General features: G+C 43.9%; 1 non-coding gene across 1 annotated transcript; it reads left to right on the top strand.

Moving 5' to 3' along the window:
• Window positions 1-3,485: 3,485 nt before the first annotated feature.
• Window positions 3,486-3,589, top strand: LOC114117042 (U6 spliceosomal RNA). The gene has a single exon (XR_003590837.1). It is a non-coding gene; the product is annotated as a U6 spliceosomal RNA (small nuclear RNA).
• The last annotated feature ends 3,201 nt before the right edge of the window (window positions 3,590-6,790 follow it).

The following is a 6,790-nucleotide window of genomic DNA, read 5'->3' on the forward strand; positions in this document are numbered from 1 at the left end:
GAGGCAGGTGGGCCCACTGGGGAGAGGCATAAAGGGTTAGCTAGTTGGTTTGAACTTAGAAGAAACCAGAGGGATTTTTTTTTTTTTCCTTTGGCTGTGCTGGGTCTCCGTTGCTGTGCTCCGGCTTTCTCTAGTGGCAGTGGCTTCTGTTGCTGTGGAGCACTGGCTCTAGGGTTGGGGCTCAATAGTTATGGTGCATGGGCTTAGTTGCCCCACGCCACATGGAATCTTCCTGGTGGTGGTTGTTTAGTTGCTCAGTTGTGTCTGACCCTTTGTGACCCCATGGTCTATAGCCCTCGAGTCTCCTCTGTCCATGGCATTCTCTAGACAAGAATGCTGGAGTGGGTGGCCATTTCCTTCTCCAGGTGATCTTCCTGACCCAGGGATGGAACTCATATCTCCCGCAAATCTCCTGCACTGCAGGCAGATTCTTTACCACTGAGCCACCAGGGAAGCCCAGTGCAGGGAGCACACCAGGGGACACCCAGTTCACAAGGAACACACCAGGAAGATCTGACCTTCCTGGGCCAGGGATCAAATCTGCCTTCCCTGCATTGGCAGGCGGATTCCTAACTACTGGACCCCTGGGGAAGTCCAGAACTCGAGTTTTTAAGGGAGGAAGGAAGAAAGATGACTTTGAAGGAGTCATGGGGAATGAGGGAAATTAACACCCCACCCTACACCTCCCAGCTCTGAGGTGCTTGGAATATAAGAGAAAATATAGCTTCTTCTTGAGCAGGAAGCAGTATCTCAGGGGAGAGCTTGGTTTCCATTAGGGCCAGGAAGTGGGGGGAGATTTCCAGAACTGGTAGAGTGGGAGTTCCAGAGAGCCTGGGGGGAGGGTTTGGAAAAGGGAGGAGAAGGATTGGGTAGATTGGGATGAGTGTCTGAGTGATGGTGGCTCAACAATGATTTTCAGTGAATGATGTGACTAAGGGCGTGGAGCTCAGTGGTCTTTTAGAAAGAGGGAAATTAGTCCAGACTGGGTTGACGAAGATTTATTTGCCTTTTTTCTCCAAAACATTTTATTATGAAAAATTTTAAATATACAGAATATTTGAAAAAGAATTGCATATGAGTTTTCACATACCTACCACTGAGGTTCTACAATTAACATTTCATCCTGTTTAATCATGTATCTGTGCATCTCTCTCTTTCTCTTCCTTTCCATCCATCCATCCATGCATCCATCCACCCACCCACCTATTCACCTATCCCTCCATTAAAAATTTTTTTTGAGGGAATTCCCTGGCAGTACAGTGGTTAGCAACCCACTCCAGTGTTCTTGCCTGGAGAATCCCATGGATAGAGGAGCCTGGAGGGCTACAGTCCGTAGGGTCACACAGAGTTGGACACGACAGAAGCAGCTTAGCATGCGTGCCTGTACAGTGGTTAGCACTCTGTGCTTTCACTGCTGCAGGCCTGGGTTCAGTCCCTGGTTGGGAACTAAGATCCTGCAAGCCATACGGCATGGATGAAACAAAAAACAAACAAAAAGAGAAAGAATTCTTAAACCATTTCAAGGAAAATTGCAGACATTAGCATAATTTACCCCTAAACACTTTAGGATGTATATAATTAACTGAAGTTCAATATTTGTTTATCTTGTCCTGCCAGGCTCCTCTGTCCATGGAATTTTCCAGGCAAGAATACTGGAGTGGATTGCCATTTCCTTTTACAGGGGATCTGCGCCACTCAGGGATTGAACCTTACCACTGAGTCACCTGGGAAACCCATAAAAAAGGCACAAATCTTAATTATATTAATATATTAGGTGAATTTTGACAGATGCCTGTACCTATAAAACTCAAACCTCTATCAAGATACAGTATATCGCCATCACCCCAGAAAGTTTTCTATTCTCATTCCTAGTGGGTCCCTTCCTCTCCCCACCTAAGTATTCTCCCCATCATAGATTAGTTTTGCCTGTTCTAGTACTTCATATAATTAAAATCATATTATAGGTACTCTTCATGTCTAGTTTTTTCCTCTTGGCAAGATGGGAGATTTATTCATGATGTTGTATGTATTGGTGATTAATCCCATTTTATTGCTAAGTCACGTCCCATTATACGAATATAACAGAAGAATTATGTATTATTCTGTTGATAGTCACTGGAACTATTTCTAGTTTTCAGAGATTATGAATAAAGTGTCTGTGAACACTTTTGTATGAGTTGTTTTGAGGACACATACTTTCATTTCTCTTCGTTAAATAGCTAGAAGTGAACCTGCTGGATCATAGGTGGCTTTTGTTTTAAGAAACTGCCAGATCTTTATCCAAGGTGGTTGTACCATTTTATATCCTTACCAACAATGTCTGAGAGTTCTGACTGCTCCACCTCTTTGTCAACATTTGATGTTGTCAGTCTTTAATTTGTTGTTCTGGTAGGTGTGTATTGGTGTCGTTGAGGGTTTTATTTTGCATTTTCCCGATGATGAATGATGCTAAGCAGTTTTTCATGTGTTTCTTGGCCATCTGTATATCTCCCTTTATTAAGTTTTTATTCAAATCTTTATTTGAAAAATTGGGATTTTATTTTTTATTGGGTTGTAGGGATTCTTTACATATTCTGCAAGTCCTTTGTCAAATACATTCTGCAAATATTTTCCCACAGCCTAAGTCTTGTCTAGGCTCCCCTGGTGGCTCAGCTGGTAAAGAACCCGCCAGCAGTGCGGGGGACCCAGGTTTGATCCCTGGTTTGGGAAGATCCCCTGGAGAAAGGAATGACTACCTCCATGGTATTCACTTCATGGCAAATAGATGGGGAAACAGTAGAAACAGTGACAGACTTTATTTCTGGGGGCTCCAAAATCACTGCAGATGGTGACTGCAGCCATGCAATTAAAAGACACTTGCTCGTTGGAAGAAAAGCTATGACCAACCTAGACAGCATAATAAAAACCAGAGACAGTACTTTGTCAACAAAGGTCCATGTAGTCAAAGCTATGGTTTTTCCAGTAGTCATGTATGGATGTGAGAGTTGGACTATAAAGAAAGCTGAGCGCTGAAGAATTGATGCTTTTGAACTGCGGTGCTGGAGAAGACTCTTGAACGTCACTTGGACTACAAGGAGATCAAACCAGTCCATCTTAAAGGAAATCAGTCCTGAATATTCATTGGAAGAACTGATGCTGAAGCTGAAACTCCAATACTTTGGCCACCTGATGCAAAGAACTGACTCATTGGAAAAGACCCTGATGCTGGGAAAGATTGAAGGCAGGAGGAGAAGGGGACGACAGAGGATGAGATGGTTGGATGGCATCACTGACTCAGTGGACATGAGTTTGAGTAAGCTCTGGGAGGTGTTAATGGACAGGGAAGCCTGGCGTGCTGCAGTTCACGGGGTTGAAAAGAGTTAGACATGACTGAATGACTGAACTAATGGAAGTCTTGTCTATACTACACCAAATGGTGTATTTTGATGAGCAGATTTCATTTTTGTGAAGTCTAATTCTTCAAACTTTTAAAAAGTAGTCATTTCATGCTCACTTTGGTAGCACATACACTAAAATTGAAATGATAATGAGATTAGCATGGCCCCTGAGCAAGGATGACATGCAAATTCATAAAGGGTTCCATAACTTTAAAAAAAGTTATTTCTTTCTATTATCTTTTTAAAGATACCTTTACCTACCTCCAAGTCTCAAAGATATTTGCCTATATTTTCTTGTAGAATTTTAACTTTTGATTGAAGTCTATGATTCATTGCAAATCAAGTTTTATGAATGGTGTGAGGGAGGGAATAATTAATTTTTTAATATTAATTTTCAGTTGTTCTAAAATGAATCATTAAAAAGACTTCCCTTTTCCCTTTGGATTGCTTTGGTGACTTTATAAAAAAAATCAAATGTCTGCTTAATTGTGGGTCTATTTCTGTTTTCTATTCCATTGTCATTTATCCTTATGATAGTGCTGCAATATCTCAATTACTGTAGTCTTGTAATTCATAATGACAGGTAGGCAAATTCTCCACTTTGTTCTTCCTTTTAAGATGCTTTGAATATCCTAGGTCCTTTGCATTTCCATAAAAATTTTAGAATCAACATGTCAATTTTTAGGAAAGAATCTGCTGGGATTATGATTGAGATTGAATTGCATCTAAAAATCATTTTGGAGGGAACTGATATCTCAACAATATCGAGTCTTCCAATCCGTGAATAGAGCACTCCATTTCTTTAGGACTTCTGGAATTTCTCTCAGCAATATATATATATATTTTTTTCCTCAGCCATATTTTATAGACTTCAGTGCTGAGATCTTACACATAATTTGTGAAAATTTTCCCAAAGTAGTTAATATTGTTTTTAAAAATTCTATTGCAAGGATTTTCCTGGTGGTCCAGTGATTGGGACTCTGTGCTTCCACTGTAGGGAGCCAGGGTTGGATCCCTGGTTGGCGAACTAAGATCAAAAGGTTAAGGTCGTATGAGGTTAGTCATCCTAAGGAGATATAGCAGCTTGCTGAAGAAGGAATAGTGGAGAGGTAGAAAGAACCAGGTTCCTGATAGATAATATTGTTAAGCTGCTAAATTTAATAACCTAGAACTGTCCTAACTCTGAATTTGTCTTTATATGAGATAATATATTGCCTGTATTTTAGGGGGTGGGGGGAAGAGTTACAATCACAGCCAAAAAAAAAAAAAAAAAGCTACTGCAAATGGAAATTTTTCAAATTTCATTTTCCATTGTTGGCAGCAGAGCTGAGTGCCAGAACAGTGACAGAAAAGACAACCCACAGGAGATCCTAGGTGTGGGAAATGTGGGTAGGGCGGCGCTATTTATTTACAGGGAATCGCGGAGGGTCTGAGAGGGTCAAGAATACCGTGGCCATGTAATGGGAGGAAGAGAGGCACAGCATAGCGTGGAAGGCTGATTTCCTTTCTCGGTCCTGTTCCTGAGAAGGGACGTCCTTCCTTACTACCCTCCTGGGAAGGGAAGGCAGGGCAGTGCCAAGCATCCTTGGGAAATTGCTCTTGTGTTCTCCTCCCCAACATCATTCAACTAGCTCTCTAGAGGGGCTGCTGCCTCTATGGCCTGGGCTGAGCATGGCCCTTTGTGGACAGGTAAGCTGGCCTTGGTGGTACAAGTGGCATATTCTGCCCTCTCTATGAGAAAATGTGTCCTTCACTGGCCCAGCCGGCAAGGAGGAGAGAGAGGCTGAAATACCTGGGATTTAATCTGCTCAAAACTGCCAAACTTCTGGGCTGGCTTTCCCAGGGTAGCCCCCACCCTCCATGGCTTCTCCCACCCCATTTCTTAATGTTGCCCCACCCAATTATAGAGTCAGCTGCCCACACCTCTCACAAGGGCCAAAACTTCCAACTCGTGCTCTGAGGAAAGATTTCAAAGATTTTTTTTTTCTAAGGAAAAAACTGGATAAGCCCAAGCTCCACCCATCCTGGGTCTTGTCCCTGTTTCATGGGGAAGGGTGTGGGAAGGGCGGGATGCACGGGAGCTGCCTGGATGCTGGGCAAAATGGCTGTGGGTGGGGGACAGTGGCAGTGCCGAGGAGGGGAGCCATCACCCCTCTGTACTCCTCACAGTGCTCCCAACTCCCCTTCAAAGGAAGGTATACTTACTTATACCTCACTTGGTAAAGAATCCGCCTGCAATGAAGGAGACCCCAGTTTGATTCCTGAGTCAGGAAGATCCACTGGAGAAGGATTAGGCTACCCACTCCAGTATTCTTGGGCTTCCCCTGCGGCTCAGCTGGTAAAGAATCTGCCTGCAATGTGGGAGACCTGGCTTCAATCCCTGGGTTGGGAAGATCCCCTGGAGAAGGGAAAGGCTACCCACTCCGGTATTCTGGTCTAGAGAATTCCATGGACTTTATAGTCCATAGGGTCCCAAAGAATTGGACACAACTGAGCGACTTTCACTGTCAAGACAGTGCTCGGGGTTCACTGGTGGCTCAGCGGTAAAGAATCTGCCTGCCAATGTAGGAGACTCAGGTTTGATCCCTGGGTCAAGAAGATCCCCTGGAGAAGGAAGTGACAAGCATTCCAGTGTTCTTGCTGGGAAATCCCATGGAGGGAGGAGCCTGGCGGGCCATAGTCCATGGGGTTGAAAAGAATTGAACACTGCTTATTGACTAAACAACAAATTGCTGTAACAAGTAACCCCCACCCCATCCCCACAAATGCAGTGTGTTTCCATCTCACTTGTGTATAGTTTATAGCATTTGGTTTGTAGGTTCTGCCACACAAGAGTTTAGAGACCAGGATTTTTGCATTCTGAGGCTCTACCATCCCCTGGCCTGTCATCCTTGGCACCCCTCTAGTGGGAGAGGAAGAAACCCCACAAAATGCATAACCATATCTCAAAAGCCTTGGCACACGTGGTACACATACATCTGCTCGCAGTCTATTTTCAGAAATCTGTCTGGAGCCACAGCGAGATACAAGGGAGCCTGGGAAATGTGGTCCCTGGCTCTGCAACTGTTTCCCAGTGACAGCGTGACACTGGAAGGCAGAGCTTGAATTTTGCTGGCCCTGCCACTGAGTCCTACTGCATTTAGAAAATCTATTTATTCACTTGGCTGTGCCGGGTCTTAGATGCGGCTCTCAGGATCTTTGATCTTCATTGTGGCACTCATGTTCTTTAGTTGGGATCTTGAGTCTCGGCAAGTGAGTTCTTATTTGCAGCTTGTGGGCTCTAGTTCTCTGACCAAGGATCGAATCAGGGCCCCCTCCATTGGGAGTGCAGAGTCTTAGCTACTGGACCATCAGAGAAATCCCTGAGTCCTATTACCTTGTCCCACCAGTCTTTCTTTTTAAACTGTAGAGGG

The sequence above is a fragment of the Ovis aries genome, chromosome 11 (assembly GCF_016772045.2).
Source record: "Ovis aries strain OAR_USU_Benz2616 breed Rambouillet chromosome 11, ARS-UI_Ramb_v3.0, whole genome shotgun sequence".
Lineage (NCBI taxonomy): Eukaryota > Metazoa > Chordata > Mammalia > Artiodactyla > Bovidae > Ovis > Ovis aries.